Genomic DNA, 22,047 nt, shown 5'->3' with positions numbered 1-22,047 from the left:
GGCATTTTTGATCTGCGCTGCTTCTATCTCACTTAATTCCTACTTGATGCAGGTGATGAGAGACTATTTGATGTTATGGGAGCAGCGGTTGGTCATGTTCTCCACGTAGGACCACACAAAGTAGTCTAACGGGTTCCAATCCGATGATGAGGGAGGCCAAGAAGAAAAATGTGCGAACGCAAAATCATCGCTTTTCAGCCATTCTTGCGTCCGCTTAGCTTTGTGGGCCGGAGCCGAGGCCTGCTGCCACATCCACGGCCTGTCGCTAACAACAGACTTGATCCAGGGCCACACAACGTCCTCCAGGACCTGCAGGTATATGTCCGTGTTCACCCTGAGGCGTATCTCGAGGATGAGGGGCGGCATGACATGACCCTCACTTGAAACAACTCCAAAGACCATGACAGTGGGCGGAAACTTGGTCTTCATGACCCCCGGGACGTCTCTGTTGTTCACGGCAATCCGGCCACTTTGGGTTCTTCAAGATATTCAGCAGCCTGTAGCTTTTGAGCAGCCTGTAGATTTTGAGCAGCTGCAACCCTGGAGTCTTTTCAGTCAGAAGTTGGGCTGACGCCTGTAGGACTTGCACCTTAAGTCCTCTTCACACACGCCCTCAAAGTCCACTCAGCCACGCCAAGGTGCCTCGCCATGGCTCTCACGGAACGCATGGGATCCTCGTCGATGATGTCCCTGACCTTGTTGATGAAGGTGACGTCACGGACAATCCTGGTGCTCTTCTCCTCCTTCCTCTTCCTGTCAACACCGTCCATCGGGTCCAATGACTCCTCCAGCTGCTTCTTGAAACTTCTGACCCTTCTAACTTGCATAGACGGGAGGCCAGCGATGTCAGCATTGCTTAATTTCATGTGATCATTAAGCATAATCTGAATAGCAGCGCATCTACGATCTTTCTCATAGAACATAATGTCTTTTCTTAAAAGTGGTAAATAATAACTGAAACCTATGTCATAGGTAAAAATTTTAACACCAAAAACAGACGGATCAGACATCATCTGATGGAGTAATGTCATTTTTTAAATTCTGTAGATTTTGTCCACGCACCCTGTATATGAATAGGCATTTAATAAATTAATTAATTAAAAATAGCTGGAGGTCAACATCACTTCTCTAGCGAGGGCATAGAGTTATAGAATTCACAATAATAGCCGATTTATCATAAAAACTATGCTTGAAAATGGTTTGGGACGTATATGGTGTTGTGATTTAGAGTCCCGTTTCGTAAAAGAAGTAGTCTTTAATTTGTATCCAGTGTGGGAGATATAGGTTTATCTTTTAGTTTTTAACTCGTTGGAGCCTAACATTATTCTGAATAGTACGTCGCTGGTGCTGAATGATGAGGCCAAGTCTTATAAATTTGGATTCCAGATCTGTACATTGAGATTGGGATGACATAATGTCTATCAAGTTTTACCATTAACAAAGGGCTACAAATTTTGAAAATTGTTTTAATACTCCCAAGTTTTGATTGGCCTTTTCTATAATTTAATGCTTCTTGAATCTCAGATCACAAGAGATGAAAAGTCCTAAGTCTATATATATATATATACTTGTATATATTTAACAATGTTTCATCTTTGTATTGGTTTTCAATTCCAGATAACATGATTAAAAGGATTTAAAAATGCATAAATATTTTTCTTTTTTGAACAGCTATTTCAGTAATTTTTAAACCATAATCTATTACTTATTATCATTTTCCATATTTTTATTTGTGTATTCATTTCACAGAGTACACGTAGAAAAATATTTGTGTCTAATTCCCTGTTGCTAATAAATGACACTTTGAATATTCTGAAGGATTTGATATATTTATAATGACGTTATTTGATTCAAAAACTATTTTATAATGATTTTTGTATGTTTATCAAATTTTTGTGACTGTATTGTTTAGTTTTAGTTTGTGGTTTGAAAATTACTGAATTACACATTTTAATAAAATTATATCAAAACAAGTAATATAAATTTATATTTTTAGACTAAGTAATTTTCATCTGTCTTGATATGAGAAATAAGAAGCATTACATTATAAAAAGGCCAATCAAAACTTGCGAATTATTAAAAAGAAGTTTCAAAACTCGTAACCCTTTGTTCATGGTAAAACTTTTTTAGTCTTTGGAGTTCTTTTAAACTACTTTTTGACACTTTTGGTCGTTTAAGAAATGTACAATTACTACTGTGCATGCTGACATTATAGCAAAATATAATATCAGCTGAGATGATTATATCTGTATCCTCATTTTAACCAAATATATTATTTTCAATGCAAGAAAGTTCTTCTCTATCTTCCAGTAATTTAATTCTTAGAAAAGTAGACCAACTTATAAAAGGGATAGAGAAAAAACAGTAATTAAATATATTCTTTCTTTTAACATACACTTAACTACAGTGCATGTAATTCTTCTTCTTTTCCTTTTCTCCTTATAATTCATCTCAATGTTTCAGCCAGTTTTAGATTAAATATCTAAATATTACAAAAAAAAAATAATAATTAACAAGACATAAAATAGCTTTAAACAATAACAAAAGCGTTCACACTTCCTTATTAGGATGATTCTATGCTTGTTCCGGAATTCTTAGAACTAAAGTATTGTTTTCTAAAAAAAAAATTAGTAAGACTAAGTTGTCAAGTAGGAACCACATTCTTTTATTAAAATATCCAATTAATATGAGGTAAAAATGTATTCCACCCTGACAAAAAAAGGGGATTGTCTTCCTACGGGTTTTGACCCATATAAAGGTACAGTATGTCTTCGTCTTCCAATCTTGATGATAAAAAAATATTCTCAGAACCAGATAAAATTTGTTTAAAATAATTTATGTTTTTGAAATTTGTCATCCAATGGCCATCCTCTTGTAAAATTCGTAAAAGTATTTTAAAAAAGACAGTTTAAAATTTTCAGTGCATGTATTTGTAAATAACTTACATACGTCCAAAAATTAGCCTGATACTTGTGTTTGACTGTAGTAAATTTAAATGTACTTGATCCCATTGCTGATAGGAAGTTTATTCAAAATGAAAGGAGAATTATTTATTAATTAGGAAGAGACAACATTTTTAAGTATAACATTGCAAATTATATAAACTACACATTTATTTAATGTCCCTTGAGATATTGTATAATAGAATTTTATGTGTCTATTGGGAAATACCTAATATTATTATATATGTATCCATACTAGGACTTTGAAGTGAAAAAAAGTTGCAACAAGAAGAGTAAAGAGGGGGGGGGGGGAACAAAAATCTTTGATGTTTTTACTCAGCTTACATTTATTGTAGCTTTATAAGACTTCAAATATTTCTTAATATAGGCATTTCTTGCTTATAAATTTAATATATATTTCAAATCCATTTTGATTCAGAAAAGAGATTTTTATTATTAAAATCTTTTCAATTTTCTCAAATGGATTTTTGAAATGTTTCTCAAAATATGGACAATGTATAAAACTTCTATACTAAAAAATCGAAAGAGTAACATAACAATATCTTGAACTCCAACTAAAGGGTTTTTTAATAGGGACGCTTACATTTTACGTTGATAGGTTTCGAAAACGACGTCATATTTGTTATTGTTTCTTTGACAGCTGTGCTCAGAAATAATTGTAGTTTTATCATGGAGCAGTACACACTCGAGCAACGCTTGCAAATTATTAAAATATATGACAAAAGTGGTGAGTCTTTGATCCAAACTTTAAGAGTGTTAATGGCCAATTTATGGTCAACGTAATCGACCTGCAAAATCAACATTTTAACGTTTCGTGAAAAAATTTGAGTCCACATACACGCTACAGAATGTTCCTGTGCCAGTGAGACAAAGAAATGCACAAGTGTAAAAAATATTGTTGCTGCAAGAGCATCAATTCAAGATGACCCAAATTTGTCTGTTACGCGCCGTTCTCAATCGTTGAGCATCACTGTGACATCGTTATGGCGAATTTTACGAAAAAATCTTGGCATACACCCGTATAAGATCAAGTTGAGACAAGAACTGAAGCCGCTTAACCACTTCAAAGGTTGGGACTTTGTAAAATGGGCTAAAGGAAAATTCGAAAATGATCCTGATTTTCAACGTAAAATCATCTTCAGCAATGAGGCACATCTTTGGCTCAATGGCTTTGTTAACAAGCAACATATGCGCTATTGGGCCGGAAAATCCCCCACATGATTCATGAGGCGCCATTACATCTCCAAAAAAATACTGTTTGGTGTGGATTGCATGGTGGCGGTGTCATTGGGTCGTACTTTTTCGTCGACGATGAAAATCGCCACGTTACTGTGAATGAAAATTGTTAGTGCGGCATGGTAACCGATTTTTTTACTTCCCACACAGCAAATGTAACAATCGATTTATTGAATAGTAAGTTTGGTTAGCGTCTTATCTTCAGAAATGGACCAGTCAATTGACCGCCTTGCTCGAGCGATTTAACGCCTTTAGACTATTTTCTTTGGGGTAACGTGAAAGCCTTGGTCTACACCAATAATCCGTCGACGTTAGAAGAGCTCAGAACAAATATCCAACGCGAAATTGCTGCAGTTTCAGCCAATTTATGCGGAAAGGTAGTCAAAAATTTGGTTCAACGGTTGGACTTCGTAAAACGTGCACGAGGTGGTCATTCAAACGACATCGAATTTCATTAATAATACATTTTTAATACTTGAACGTATTTTAACGGCAAATAAAGAAATCGTCGATATCTTAAACCGTTTTCGTTTTATTTAAAAAAATGTGAGTGCTGTTAATTAAAACCCCTTTATATTCAAATAGTTCAAACATCTTGTTTATTCAACCTATCCTTGTAAATTGACTTATTTCTTGACTCAAGTGCAACAGCTTTGACTACCCTAATGATCTTCTAAGAAATTTTCAATTTTATTCCTTGGGATTTGAAGTGAATATCAGAATACAGAATGCAAGATGATTCTGCCTTGTATATCATTGAATGATTTATCTGTCATCTCTCTAAAGAATTAGAAATAAATAATGACTATAATTTCCCTTGATATAAACTAGATACTTTAAATTATATTCAGGGGGAAATGCCCCAAGGGTTGGTGTCGTAAAGCTCCTATTTGTATAGGGCTGTAAAATGAATTTATGAATAATTAAAAAAAAAAAATCAATATTATTTGATAATGAATCAAAATTTAATGTATACTTTAATGCTGAGATTTATGTCATAGTAATGTCTTAAGTTCAATCATTTCTATTTGAGCCTACACAATTTTTAAAGATTCCATTTCCGTCAGCATTGTAGAATTGTACGAAGGCTTATATATATATTTCTGTCCTAATAATCAAAATGCGAATATTTCTCATCAAAAATGGTTTTATTGTTTTTCAATGTATTATCGAGCATGATATATACTTTTGAATGTGATCAAACCAATTGTTGAAGCTCGTTTTCCACTCCGATTGAGGCACCTCCAAGACATGATTTTTAAACTATGTTGACTACGCATTTTTTCCTTGATGTACGGGCATATAAAGAAGACATTGGGTACCAAGTCAGGGATGTACGGCGGATGACCCATCAATTCGACGTTTTGGCCGGCCAAAAAGGCGCTGGTTTTAGTCGATGTGGGAGAGCTGGCATTGTCATGGTGAGCAATGATTCTTCTTCTCTTGTTTGTTTTTCGAATTACTACAAAGACTTCAGGCAAACAAATAGTGATGCACCACTCAAAATTGACCCTCCTACAATGCTCAAGTAGAACAGTCACCACATGAACAGTTTTGCCGAAGACGCAGGCGACCATTTGCTTGGAAGTGCTTCTTCCACGAACAACTTTCGTTGGATTTGACTAATCTTCCAAGGCCCAAACAGTCGATTGTTGTTTTGTTTCGGGACCATACGCATAGATCCATGATTTGTTATCTGTGACGATCTCATAAACGTCTTTTGAAGCACCGCAAGCGTATGTTTTCAAAATTTCTTTGCCCCAATCGACACGAGCCTTCTTTTAGGGGATTGTCAAATTGTGCAGAATTCAAAGAGAACACATCTTTTTTACGGCCAGGTGTACATGCAATATCGAATGTAGGCTGGTGAAAAAATGCCAAGGATGCCTTTATCCCATGGTATGTCACATGACGATCTTGCATTATCACTTCGCGCACGGCATCAATGTTTCCTTGCATAACGGCTGTTTTTGGACGACCTTTACGGAATTCGTCTTTGAGCGAGTGTAAGCCACAATTGAATTCATTAAACCAGTTTGTCACACTGCTATATGATGGTGGTGCTTCATTTCCATACAAAGATTTAAGTTCATCAATGCACTTTTGTCGTGATAATCCACGTCGAAAGTTTTGAAAAAGGATTGCACAAAACATTCATGCCTTAATTCCTTTTTTTGCCAAATTAATTTATTCAAGTTAATGTAAACAATAAAAATGAAGCTCGTTCGTCAAAACATTTTAGTATGGTTATGCTAAAAAATGTCAAACTTACCAAAGGAAATGTCCAACTCGCAACACTAAGTGTAGCCTTAGTCAGAAATATATAAAGCAGCCTACGTACATAAATGATATTCTTATAGAAGTAACAGTTTGTTAAAGCAAATTGTGCCATGACGATTAAAGTTCTATAAAGTTTTTATAACTTGCAATGGATGTTGAATTATTGAAAAAAAACCGTTTCCAAATTTATCAGCTTTCATACGCTGTAATATTAATTGCAATATGTCAACAAACAATGAAAATTTATGCAAAAAAAAACCAAAGGATTGTAGATCTTCTTCACGCCCATCCCTCTTTTAATGAGGTTGCACACTTTGTGAATTGCTCTATTGAGCTTGTCCGTAAGGTCATAAGGCTCATTAACAGCGGTGGGAGTCTCTCCAGATTTTCTTTACTGATTTGTTAATTTTTTGACAAAAATAATAACTGGAATTCTTATCTAGACAATTATTTTATATTTGATGCAATATTTTTTTATTGGTCAATATAATTATCAGGGACTTTCTCAAATACAAAGAAACATTCATATTACATTTATTAGTGTATTGGTATTTTATAAATAATTTTCCTTTTTTTCAATTATTTTCACCATTTTCAATGTGATTTCCTGCTCCCTTCTTGACAAGAGTAACACCGGAATAACCCTTTGCTTTTTTTAATGAAATCTAATACTTATACTATGTACATGTTGTTTTAGATTAAATTGATTTAAATCTTACTATCAAAAACGGAATAATTTTCTTACGCATACTGTATACAATATTACGATTTAATCGTGGATTATTAGGAATCTAACCTAAGCCGTAGTACTTGAGTCCCAGCTTGAGTCATTTTTTCATGAAATCAGACTTGTCTTAAACTCGTTTTCATGAGTACTCAGACTTGAGTTGGACTTGAAAAAGTTGTATTCTAATGATATCTGGAGACATATATACATATTAACACTTAAGAGATATGTATATGGATTAAGGACAACTTGAATAAGTATGCAGGATCCCCCTTAAAAAGACTTCGCAGAGCTTTTCTACAATTTTATACAGATGTCAACATGTATATTTGTGTATAATTTAATTCATAGAGGGAAAGACTGCATTGACAAAATATATGTAGAGTGACACATGTCAGACTCATCTTTGAGCTCTTGATCATTCAGAATTTGAAAAAGTTACATAAAAGAAAAACATTATAATGTATAATAGGTAATAAGTACTCTGTGATACTTTGTTCATTTAATTTTTCTGCATGTTCATATTATATTAAATCCTAAATATAGTTATACATTATATATTACTACTTCTTTTCCATTTGTAAGTTTCATAAATTCTGTAATAATTTTCCATCTCTTCATCCATGTATCTCGTGGACAATGGATAATATAAATCTTTTTTATTACTTAAAGGGTACCCTGCTCGCTTTTGGTTGATCCGTGCAAAGGTGCTGGGATACATGATTCAGATCCTTTTTCCTGCGCTAGCTAATTTACATTAACAAACTACCAAATAGTTATGGTTTTTTTCTTTTCCCTAGGCTTTTCTTTTAATTTTGATTTCTCAGCCTTGTTTGAACATTCCTCTATAGCATTTTCCCGTATATTATTGTCAATGCTTTCTACATGTTAGAAACTTTTTTTTTCTTAACATCACCATATCTCCTTAGTGGCTATGTACTACGTACATATAGTAGAAAGAAGGGGTTTGAAAATGCAAGCACAAGCTGTAATGTACGTAATTTATAAAGAGAGCAATGTTTCTGGAATAATGTTAGGCTACAAGAAAATGGTTGAGCAGCACAGCAGATTAATTAAATAAATCTCTTTCTATTTCTGGTGACATTATTAGGACGAGTCTCGGTTATTGATACTACATAAATTTTAAAAGTAAATTTAAATAAATGATATCATTATCATCAAATTTATTATTCTATATTTCTGAAGCAATATTTTACTAAAAATAACGTAAATAGTAAGTTTTTCAAATTATCAAACACTAAGGATCAAAATGATGAGCAGAAATTCTGATTTAATCAGTATTCAATTTGTCTTTTCTTCGGCAATAAAAAATCCATCTTGGAAAGCCTTTTGGGAATCGATGTTATGAAATACATTTTGGGTTTTACAAATAGCCACTGCACAGACATTTTTATTTTTTGTAACATAATTAAATAAAATATATGAAAAATGAAAAATATTAAAACAGATTATCTATTAACATGTTTTATATCTATATCTTAATAATTTATTTAATTTTAAGACTTATTGTTGACAATTATAGTTGTTAAAATATCGAAGTTCCACAATTTAATACTTTCTAAATTTATGGAGTATTCATAACCAGGACGTTCAATGACGTCACCAGAAATAGAAAGAGAGATAGAATTATTTAATAAATCTGCTTTGATTGCCCAGCAATTTTCTTGTTGCCTAACCTTGTTCTAGTAACATTGATAGAGAGGGGGGTTAAGAAATGTTTACTAAATAGAAACATGCGACCATGTATTTTACGTGGTCCTTTATTGCAATAAAGGAATCATCATCTATCTCTGTATCAGTTTGATCGTTTTTTGATGCAAATACATATTCTTCTTTTTCATTCTTTCATTATATTTTTTCCTCCGTTATTTTGCTAGTTAGTTTTTTAGTCACCAGGTTTACAGTATAAGTTATGGATCAATTTTGATTAAACTTGGTTGGAACATAATATATAATCACAGTAAGAGGCTATTAAATTTTGAGAGATCAAGGTTATACAAAATGTAAATATGCATTAACTTTGTAACAAATTGAAATTCATTACTGAATTTGAATTTAAATGGAGGTTCTGCACTTAACCCAGGGTCTGTTCTAGTTTAATTAATTAATTTCTATAGAAAAAAAAAAGATTTTATTGTATGTAAGCAACACATTATATTGTATACAGGTTGTTTTTTTAAATGTAATAAATATTAAAGTAAGATTAAATGTTAATTAGACTTACATACACTATACCCATAAATATATACATATACATAGGACTATCTTTGTAAATGGGCAATTATATACCTACAATAATAAAAAAATTGTTATTATGAAATGAGCAATAAAAGTTAAACAAGTTTTTAGCATTTGTATATATTATGTATGTACACTATTGAGAAAACTAAATTTTCTTGTATCTATATATTTATGTCTCTAAATGTAGAAACAAGAAGTATTTATACTTGATAAACATATGTATTTATTTTGTTGGTACATAATTATTCAGCAAATTCACACTCTTTTTCCATGTGTTGCATAAATTTATATTATGTTTTCTACTGTTTGTTCTATGTATTTATTGTAAGGACAAGACGTGGGGAAATGTTCATATACATACATATATTAATGTAACATATGGACTGTGTATCAAGCCTATACAAAATGAAGGAAAAATAACTATATTCAGATATTTGTTTGGAATAAATTATATCAATTGGAGGGAACACCTTTTATTAATAGAATACCAAAAGTACATAAATACAACTCACATATTTGAATATTATCTCTCTTTATAAATATTATTTTTTAGACTCTTCTATTGAAATGATATTTTTCCAAATAAAAAATTGACTTTATATGTCTAAATTTTTTTATAATAAATGGTAATTTAAAAATATAGTACGCCATAAAATAAAAATAAATGTATCAGTGTTTATATGAAGGTTTGGCATAGGTTTAAAGCATATACTTTTTAAAACTATAAAAATTTAAATATAAATAATAAATTTCATATACAACAAAAAAAAAAAAAATAGATATTCAATTAATTTTATTACCCCATGACACATTTTATTCAAATTAATTACTATCTTCCAGACTTTTTGATTTCAGAAAACTTATAATTAGAGTTGGATACGAGCATTACTTGAGCTTCAAAAATAAATAAAGATGAAACTTTTTGTAAATTAGTTGGGCCAGTCCAAAGTATGTTTTTGGGTTTTAGTTTAGAAAATGAATGTCATCTTCAGTGTTTTTAAATAACTTTTCTAATAAAGAAAAGTTACAATGTTAATTTATCTACCAATTAGATTTAAATGTAAACTCGTGGATACAGCCGTGTGATTTATACTACATCCAAGTTCGAAACCGTTTTAAAGGTTTATGTTTTAAACCATTATGGTAAAATAGGAATTTTTAAAATGTTAAGCGATTGTAAAACCAAAACCCGATTTAAAATACCTTCACTATGTATTATGATGGTCAAACAAGTTTAAGATTGAATTTCAGTCAGACAATTTTAGGTTACAAGTTTTGCTTATGATGATATCATGATCAAATACTTAATTCAGCCAAACTGTTTTATAAACTGAAATTTATCCGAATAGTCAAAGGAACCATAGAAATATTACTGAAGTTTACTTTAGAGGAAAGACATCCGCACATTTGATGAAATTAATTGAAAGTAAATTTATTCATGATCATTGATAGTTCAAAGTAGAGCCATAGAGTAATCAAAATGTGAAAGATATTGAATTTTGATAAAAGTGGGATAATTGCAATGCTAAGGTTACTAAATCCTAAATTATCCCAAAACTCAACTACAACTTCATTGGCTACCCATTTCCATTTACTTACACCGAAGCATTTAGAAAACCAACTGGATGATCAATAGAGGCTTCACCGTTTATCAGCAGCCTACCATTTGCAAATATCTACAAATTTATTTTTTTAATGTTACTTTAATTGGTCAGATGGAGTTGCACTGACGAAGTTTAAGTAAACATTATAGAATTACATATCTGACCTAAGAATTATTTTTATGTCCATATACATTAAGTATATTTCCTTTTCTAGGAACAAAAGCGGCGCCAAATTGAGTTCAAGGCAATGATTTCTCTGGAGTGCGTTATACACTGAGCCATGTCATTCCATTTTTATTTTTTTTCAATCTTGGCCTTTAAAAAAAAGTATTTGGCTATAAATTTCTACGTCTGGGTTTTATTTTACAATTCACTGTCAGCTTTGATTACTACATTATGAAATACTTACTAGGTAAAGAGATGCTATCATTGTCTTTGATGTCTCTGAAATTTATTGGTATTCCTTTTAAATTTTATTAGGCATTGTCTGAGGAAATTTTTTCGTATACTAGATTTGGTAAATATAGAGATCTTCCAGAAAGGATTTTTCCCAGAGTTTATAAATATAGAAATTTTTATTCTCATATAAAATATTAAGGCATCATGAGCGTCGTTACCAGAAAAAAAATCATTTAAATATTTAATGTTTCAACTAGTTTGAATACTGGAGTGTATTGACACACCATCAGTACGAAGGACTACATATGAATATTATCTTAGAAAAAAGTCAATTAATAACCGAGTATATTTTTGATATTATAAAGAGGTTTCAGATCGCTAACGGTTCTATTTTGTCAATTAGGTGCATTATATAACTTAAGTAGTTCTCTGGAATTTTAAGCCACCTTAACATTAAAATGGATATTGAAGCTAAATAAAAGCTCATTTGTGCTTATTAGTTGTTACAAAGGATAGATCCTATAGACATTAAAGAACAAGCCTAATACTTTTTACAATTATATTTTATACCTATGAATTTATTATCTAAACTAGTAGTTGGAGAAAATAATATTTAACTTCGTACACTGTAGTTTATTTCTAAGTCCATAAATTATTATCAAATATCACATTTTCTATAAAGAATAATAGATTTTCCAATCTCATGCGCTATATATCTTTTTTATATTCATCGTTTGGGAAGAGAAATAATAAGAAACTGTAACAAATATTCGTTGCAACCTCGATAATACAGAGGAACAATTGGGGGGGGTGAAATTTTGTAAAAATGACTATAATCTAATTTATCTATGAGTACAAACTCCAGAACTGATCTCAGTTTTTCTCTCAGTCATCGGAATTCTAAAATATCTGGGATTATGATAGTTTGAGCCTATTATTGTTCGGAGCCATTTTTTACCCTTAAAACAGTCCCAAAAATTATAAGTAGGATTATTAAAACTTATGTAAAAGAGTTTTAATGACTATAAATGATTTTAATCCCTTTTTAAACTCAATATATTTCCCTTTTTTGGCTGAAAAAGGATGAAAAACGACATTTTTCTTTTGAGCCTTATAAGTTAATCATTGTCTGTAGTGATAAGAAATATCATAACTTATATTATAAAAATATCTATTAAAAAATGATTATCCACCCATTTTTTTTGGTTCCATTTTGGGGTGATCCCATTTTTTTTTTTTGGGGGGGGGGTGTACTAGAAAATAAGCCACATTATCATAATACTTTGTCCGATTTCAATGTCAATTTCCCGAATTTATGCCTCTAAAAAGGAAGATTAAGGCAATCTAAGGAAGATACTTCTAACTTGATTATCCATCTCAAGAGATTTTCGAATTCGAATTCCACAAGGGACGACGGGAGAAGAATTCACCCAAGAAAAATAAGCAGACCTCATAAGGGTGTAGAGTGGACTCCTTCCTCGAAAATGAGATACCAGGATCAAAACAATCAAGGGATCCATCCCGATGATTAGATAATTTAATATTTCAGAATGGGATCACTTAAAAAAACCAAACGGAACAAAAATCCTTGGAAATGCGTATTTTTTAAATGAATGTTTCTTTATATCATAGTAAGAATATTTTTATATAATTTTAGCTATGATATTCTTCATCACTATATATTAAAAATAAGTTATAAGGCTCTAAAGAAGAGTTTCGTTTTTCATCCTCTTTGAGCATAAAATGGAAATATATCAAATTCAAAAGAAGATACAGAATCAGTAAAAACACTTTTTAAGACGGTGCTTTCTTATTTTTATTTATATTGGCTCCAAGATGCTCTGTTGTATCTCGTTCAGATTACTTATATTGGTAGGAGAATAATAAACAATGAAAAGGATGATAAAATAATTTATAAAAAATAATAAATAAGAATAGTCAATGAGTTCTAACACTATGTTGAAGAGCACAAGCTCCAATCAGGAAAGATTTTTATTGTGAAAAACATCATATTTGATGATAAATTAACGTTGTTCAACTGATACATATGCACTTTGAACAATTATGAACTTTAATATTTGTTGTAGTTGTAATTTTTTATCAATATCATGTGGTATTTTAAGCAACTCTTTCCTTTTGGGATAATATTTGAAATCCAAAAACATGAAGGATAAACTGAATGTACAGATATAATTCAAAATCAAAAAAGAACAAGGCTTACTATATTTTGAATTGATATTATTTTTCTATTTTTCCCCTTCTCCTTTCTAATGAAGCTGATCAAGACACAACTTTCAAATTAGAACTCATAATATAATAACATGAAAAAACCGACAAATATGTTATGATTAAATATGTTAGAGTTGATTTTCATACTAAATATTTAAAGAAGTTTTAATTTCAAATTAAACAAATTATTTTTTGGATCAAATCACAAATTATAGACACTATTGTAAAGTCCATTCTTGAACTGATTTGAATTAAATTAATGTATACTCAAATATTTGAATTGTATTACTTACGTATGACACAAATTATACATATGAAGTTGATTAGTTAATCAATCAATTTATATATTTATATCCGAAAAATCCAATACATTTATGTTTTGTAAGAAAACGCCGTAGATCGAATATTTTTGAAGTTATAGGTGTGAGTTTCGTTCGCCTATTTGACAAATTATATGTATCAATAGCGATCGCGGAAACCCAATAGGCAGTATGTATACCCAGGATAAAAGACATATTTAATACCCTCACGATTTATATTTTTTAATTAATTTATATTTTAGTAATATCCCACGAAGAAAAAAAACGATGGGAAAAATTAAGGACATTGTATACCATAGGACCATTTCTAAAAAAACTATATATTCTTAATCTTAGTCATTTATCAGGAACGAATATAAAAAAAAATTAATTATATGTAAATTAATCTCTGCAGTTTTCCCATAGTTGAAAATATATTGCAAATATGGCTTATTTATAGGTTACTACATGGAGTTCTTATGTACAACAGTTGTTATAGTAATTTGACTATGTTGGAGGTAAAGTCGTTTATATAGAGAATAAAAAAATATACAAAAATCAAAAGAAAACCTATTTCCTCAATAAAATGAATAAAAAAAAAAATAATTGTAAAGAAGTAAAGATTTTAATTTCTATAAAATGCTGTTGTTTTGCTTTCAGAAAAGTTGAATTCTGCAATGATGATGTGTCCTAAAAACACTTTATAAATACTAAGAAATGATTTGAAAATATAAATGAAAGTAAATCTGGAAACTAAAATTAATAAGACACTTAAATATATAAATGTACCTCCTTGTATTAATAGAACCTTAATATGACTCTACTCAACATGATATTTGAGTGTTCCTTTATAATCTCAAATTAAGGTCAAGAAGAAGACCCTTTAGTTTGTTTTTCCTTATCATGTAATTAAGGTCAGCTGAGTCATTAAAGTTATTGATGTTGTTTTTTCTCAAGAATACTCTTTATAAAAGAAAGAATACAAGATATTTTAGAAAGACCACCCTGAGTCAATTAATTAATTGATTTAATCAATCATTACATACATATATTATCAAGTCAAATTTAAAAATATTAAAACATTTTACAATTTTTTAGCTTTAAATTTATAAAAAAAATGTCAGACAGACTAAATTAAAATTTTTTGTCGTAATTTTTTTCCCCCCTGTTTTCAAACACGTGCATTTAATTTAATGCTAATTCGATGCGTATAAAATTAATATTAAATATTTCTTTTATGCATTTTGTAATTTCAAACAAACAATTTAAGGTAAATTAGCATATTTTCCACCTAGGTGATTTTTTTAGAGGAGATATTCATTTTAATTTTTGAAGGATGCTGCCCGAGGTATTTCGTGAAAAGCAATAGATATTTTCAAATAATTCATACCTTTTTTTAAAAAAAGAGTTGTATATCTATCAAAACAACTCAATAATTTGCTCTTATTTTTTTATAAGATTAAATAGAAAGTATCAAAGGGAACTTGGAAATTTGTTTTTGTACACATTTGTAAATGATATCAAACTAGTCATTTTAGTATATTTTAAAAACGCTAAAAAACTTGTTCTCATATAAAATTGAGACCGTTAAACTTAATTTAAAACTTCTGAAGCACATTTTAAGAATTATTTGTTGCTTTCTACTCAATATAAATGTTTATGATATATATTTGGTATGTTAAATTACTAGAATTTTGTAGCTTTTTTTACTTTTTCAAATGTTGTTATTTATATTCATAATCTAAAATACGTACATAAAGTGTTTTGCTTATGGAAAGTTTTGGTAAAAGAAATATATACTTATATAAAAACAACGTCGAATGTAGTAAAACATTCATTACAGACTTTAATTTTTTTTTAACATACAATTATTTAATGAACAAGACAATAGGTACAATTGTCTAACTCTAGAAAAAACTATAACTATTTGCACACATTACACAACCTTATATTGTGCAATGAGAGGGTGGATGTTAAATATTGTTAAAGATATACTTTCCAATTAACCTTATAAAGCTTATGAAATTTAGAGATATTATTGTACAAAAAAATTTCTTATAAGTTATTGATCAATTGTCAACAAAGTTTGTTTAAAACATTTTAAGTCATTTTTTTATTACAAGAGTAAAAAGAAGCAAGAGATCCTTTAATTAGGTGAAGTCTGGAATGACTTCTTAGATTGTTTTAGTGATGCTAAAGTAATTTATGTCGAAACTCTATTCAACCTCATAAAAGAATCGGACTTTGATTAGAAATCTATTTGAATTTTTTAAAATAAAAAAAACACACAGATTAAAAAAGGTAAATGGCGTCATTAGTCAATACAGTAATATCTATTAACCCTAGGTGTTCAAACTTAAAAGTTTTCAGTACGTGGACACCAACTTGAAGAAAAGTCTGTAGTCTAGTACCAATTTGAACTTCAGGTAAGAAATTTAGATTTTTCAAAATGTGGGTACATACTCATACATATCTTGTATGATGTAAAAGTTGTTGTGAGTCTTATAAGCCTAGCTAAGGATGATCAACTTTTAGTCTCTATCGACACAGAATTTGAATTCCATGAATTTAGAATCTGATCGATTTTGGAGGACAGGCTTTGTCTGTATGAAGCCCTATTCTTATTTGGAAGCACTGAAAACTTCCAAATAAAAGATTCATTCGTGACATGATTAAGGGTGTTTTTTTTTATAGTTATAATTCTGTTGAACAGTAGAATAAATTATATAACAAAGTAAAAATTGAATAAGTTCGTATTACCGAGTGATCCATTTAAAACTGAAGAATTTGAATTTTAAACAGATATAATTAATTACATAAAAATAGAATTTCAACAAATTAATAATATAAATAGATGTGTGTCTGAGCTCTCTTAATCGTTAATGTAGCCACCCTTAGCAGCAATTATCGCTTCCAGGTGCTTGCAGAAGTCCTGGGATCCGACGCAAAAGGTGCAGTCCCTGTTATGACGTTCCAGTGCTGGCTGACAGTGGCTTTGAGGGCAAAATAACTCAAAAGACTAATGCAAAACTCAATCAAAGAGTTTTGCAACGGAGGAGATGGGTTTCTTTCATTGATGTGTCTAAAGTGGCCCCTCCACCCTCACAAGGTTATTTCCATCCACTTTTTAATAGTTATTTGGGCATTCTGGTGTTAAACCCCCAGATCTCTTGCATTGGCCCTCATGGACTTGATGATATTGGTCAGGGATGTTTTCTTTAACTCATCCGGATCCAGTTTTGCCTTTTTGACAGAGATTTCTTCCTGTCCAACGTTTTGGAGTTGCTGACGGCGTGAACAGTCGTCCTGTGGACGCCCAACAGCTTGAAGTGAGTAAATGGAAATTTGTCGATGACGTTCAAGTGTCATTTTCTCGAGTTGTACGTAAGCTTGAGATCTCAGATTTGTTTTGTTTTGTGACTAATTGTTTTTGTTTCAATAAATAAAAATATGAACTAATTTACATCACTAAATCCTCATTAATAATTGACTAAGTAAGTGTTCATATTTCAATGGACCGTCCTGAATAATGAAAAAATAAATTTTTTTGCAAGATATGTGCATTGATCTCATATATCTTAATTGGCTTATTAAACCTTTGATATTTTTGGGGAAACTTCCAAGTAACAATAGTTCTAAGGAGTGTTCCAAATAATTGACGGTCTTAAGGACCTATAAGACTGGTCTTTATACTGGACCAGGCTGAACAAATAAAAGCCGTCACAACACTTACTATGATGCCGTACTTAACAGACTCAAGGCTATAATTTCTGCAATAGGCAATCATTTCATGTTCAACAGTATTCATGACCAATTTTATTTTACTAAGTTTAGATATACAATTATTGTTTTACAGTATTTAGGGTCCAACCTGGACATACATACATTTCAGAAAAAGTCCATGAAATGTAAAAATAAACTCTTACCAATGCTGATAAATGATACATCAAAAACGTGTTTATGTACACATTTTGATATTAATTGAATACTTCATATATCAAAAAAGATTTTTACAAGAATTAAATAACAATAATCCATTATAATCTTTATGAAATCCAATAAATTGTATTTTAGAATTAAAAAGTAGGAAAAGCCTGCTATCTATTTACATGTAGAAAACTATAAAGTAAATTAAGGGGTACTGATTTAATGGATCATAAAAAGCACTTAAATTTTATGGAAACAAATTATTTTTCTCCCAAAAATGTCAAAGAAAAGTATTTGAGAAAAAATATAATGTATGATGAATTTATGTATACCTAAATGATTTCAGAAGAAGATTGAAATTGTTATACACACTCCATGATTTTTAAAATACTTTAATACTTTAGTTGAGGTGTATAAAAAGAATTATGATATAGAATAGTTGTCACATCATTTATTTGGTATTCAAGGATATTTTTTAATCTAATCATTACATATATATGGTAATAAATTTAAAATTCGTCAAAAGATAAAGTAATCCATAAAGTATATACCAGCATTGTTTGGGACATTTTTTTTACTGTATAAAAGAAAGATTACATTCGAAGATTAACTTAATATACATACATATTTAAATCATTATTTTATTAATCATTGTCTATATTAATAAAAAAAAAATATGTCAGGGTGTCTAAATGAATGAATTAATATATGACAACAAGGGACTGGGTTCAATATATACAGTACACCTCCATGATATATATACATGGGCGTCCAAAGGATTGTATGTACATTTTTTTTTGAGTGGTGGGAGGTTTGGCTTTTCAAAAAATTTACTTGAAATTTTTTTATCCTTATTTTATTATAAAAAAATTTCTTCCAAATGAAAATAGTTTCTAGCACAAACTTCTTCATTTTGGGATATATATATATCATAATTCATGTACATATCAAGTATAAACGACGCTATTTCAAAATGAATTTTGTTTCTTTTTATTAGTAAACGCTCCTGAGATGAAAATTCTCATCAGTTATCCCATCATAGTAAATTTTTGTTTCTCAAACCCTTATTTTTATACCTTCATTCTTGGCGAAAGAACATGTCATATGAATTGTTAAAAGTATTGAGTAGTTACGTGTGAGTGATATCATGAAAGATGGAAAGAAATGGTGAAAATTTCCTAAGGATTTATCTTCTATATTCGTAAAGCAAAATTTGTCTTTTAGGCGATGTTTAATTACTCTGGCATTGACTACTACCGCTAGTACATAAATAATAAACATAAATAATTTGCATGTCCCATGGAATCTCCAAAATGAAAGTCGTTACAAGGAGAAAAATCCAAAAATATCTATTGTTCCAAGTTATATGACTGAAACTAGGCTTATCTTGACATCTTTCATACGATATACCAATCATGATCATTGTAAGGTATTTAAATTGTGTTACAATGAGAGTAAAAGCTGAAGAGTTGATTGAACCTAAACTTTAAGAGGTTTGATAATCATATAAGCAGTGGTTTCTAATTTATTAGAATAATTTTTTTCAAAATATTACTATAAAAAAATATGTAACCTTTCTATTTTCCTTATGAATTGGGGGGGGAGAGAGAGAGAGGTTATTTTTTTAATAGTAGTATATACATAATATCATAACTTTAATTTAGGACTCATTTTGGTTCTTCAAAAAAAAAATTATATAATATCATTATACCCAACTAATGAATTTATGAGTTTGTTTGGATTAGTGCATGTTTAGTTAAATGTTTTTTTATCTGAATGTATATAAAACTATCTACCCACTAATTTAGGGACGGCATTCAAAAGTCTACCAATTATCACTTTAAAAAGTAGTTAACTGTGGATTTCTTTTAATGACATGTAAAAACTTTTTTATTCCTTCTTAATATCTTACCATATGCATGATGTGCAAGCTTTCTATGCGACCAGTTTAGTGCGCTCTTTTGGGCATACACGGCACTTAGAAAGCAAATTTTGCCCAGTTAAAAAAAGAATGAATTAATTGAGGAATTTGTTCTCCTAAATATTTGGAGAAGGCACGGAGCCCTCCTTGGAATAGCTTCTGGGAGCGACAGTATCAAAATTGATTGAACTCTGGGACTTAGTGAAACGCACTTTTACCACGTATAAAGGTTTAATTGAGACTGGGAGTGAATTTATTAAACAAATTAAATATGAAACTATCAAGATTTCAGAACCTCATTTTATTTATTTTTTAATTTGATAACTTGTTGGAGAGAAAATTGTATTTGAAAAGCTTAATTATTTTCACGGGACAGATAACTTACAGACCCTGCACAATATTTACCATCTGAACCAAATTCAAAATGCTGTAAAAATATGTAATGCATGAAATTTCTGCCTACACAACTTATAGCAATAAATCATAATTATGTTAATAAATCATTTCACTTAAGAACGCTTATAATGTGGATGGAAAAAGCCAAGGAATACTTATTAAATGAAACATGCACTCCTTTTTTCTATTCTATTCTTAGACCAAGTAAAGGCCATTTTTTTTTCTCTTTATCAATAAATAAAGTGGGTTTATCCGTTGCCCGGGACATAAAGAAACTAAATTTAATTCTGAACTCTTCTGCTTTAAATAAAATAAAAATTTATAGCTTAAAATTCTCTGAATTATTCTTGCTGCATGTCCGTTTGTATCTTTGTACACATTTTTTTAAAAGAAGATTATAAAATTTCGCGAAATCAAAATATTTATGCTAAACTATCATTTGCTCATATTTCATATTATTGCAAAAATATTTGTTTTCTTATCTTTTCTTCTTCTTTTTTTCTAAATCTTAAAATCTACTTTTTAAAAAAGTGTGGAAAGATACATAACAGCAATAATTATTTTTAACATTTTACGGTCTTTATTTTTTGTTTTATATAAAATATTCTTTTGTTTGTGAAAAATTGATGTTTGAAAAGTTCAATTTATAAGATATCATTCATTCCTTGAACGACCAAACCTTTGTTACTTGAACCATTTCTTATGCCTTGAAAACCTACCTCAAAAAATTCAGGAAACTCCATTGATTGTTTTTAGCGTTAATTCTGGACAAACACACACATATTTGCATTTAATATATATATATATAAAACTTTATTATCAGTATTTACTTTATCAATTTTTGTTGATATTGAAGAAACAATGCACAAGATGAATAACTAAACTTGCGACAATTTCTACATGAAACACTACTACTTTTAAAATATAATTATATAAAGTTAACTATTACATTTAGTTTAAAAAAATTCCCTGTTATATCATTTAAATTAAATTACACTTATTTTAGTAAATAAAATAAATTGTTTTTCGTTTAACGTTAGAGTGATATGACTTAATTTAAATAAATGAAATTTCAAAGTCAATATATGAGAGTAACGAGAACATCTTTATGTAGATAAAGATGTTTAATTCTCAAATGATGAAATCTAATTTTTCTTTAATCTTTCAATTTAACATTTTAGAGTGGTTTTTTTTTTCTTTTTTGATCTTGCAATAAAATAATAATACGTCTAACCAATATAAAATTAATTATTTATTTTTATAGTACGTTTATTACCTATTAATAAACTTTCATTTTGTAACCCTTTCATACCCACAAGGAATTGAAAAGATAATTATAGTAAATTTTTGATTTCTTTGATCATATTGGAACTAATCGCAATAATTTTTTTAATAACTTGAATAGGTTCGCCAGAATTTGATGGGACACTAATACCCCTCTGGGTGTAAACGGTAATTTTTTATTATGTATAAATATTATACTAAACTTACGCTATGGTGTTGAATTCTTAACATTTTTTAATTATTTTAATATACTTTTTTTTCATAATTCAATTAAATAACAATTTTACTATTAAAAATTGATTCAAAGTATATAATAACGGCTTTACATTTGAAACATAACGATGCAATTTCTATCTCTTACAAAGTATATGGCAAAATTACAGTCCATACAAATGACCAAAGTTAAATTGTCTATATTTTTGCTAGCACACTGACGAAATCTTTTTCTTTTTTGTTCAAACTCCCGTAAATGATCACTATGGTTGTCCATCATAACTGATACATTTTTTCTTTTCGTTGG

General features: G+C 29.7%; 1 protein-coding gene and 1 pseudogene across 1 annotated transcript in view; both read right to left on the bottom strand.

The window, feature by feature from the left end:
* The window catches only part of LOC121128684 (zwei Ig domain protein zig-8), a 303,711-nt gene that overhangs the window by 179,645 nt on the left and 102,019 nt on the right, over nucleotides 1-22,047 (bottom strand). The gene's annotated exons all lie outside the window — the stretch shown is intronic.
* Nucleotides 5,366-6,353, bottom strand: LOC121127652 (histone-lysine N-methyltransferase SETMAR-like; annotated as a pseudogene).

Source organism: Lepeophtheirus salmonis, chromosome 13 (assembly GCF_016086655.4).
Source record: "Lepeophtheirus salmonis chromosome 13, UVic_Lsal_1.4, whole genome shotgun sequence".
Lineage (NCBI taxonomy): Eukaryota > Metazoa > Arthropoda > Copepoda > Siphonostomatoida > Caligidae > Lepeophtheirus > Lepeophtheirus salmonis.
This window is presented reverse-complemented; position numbering and strand designations above follow the sequence as displayed.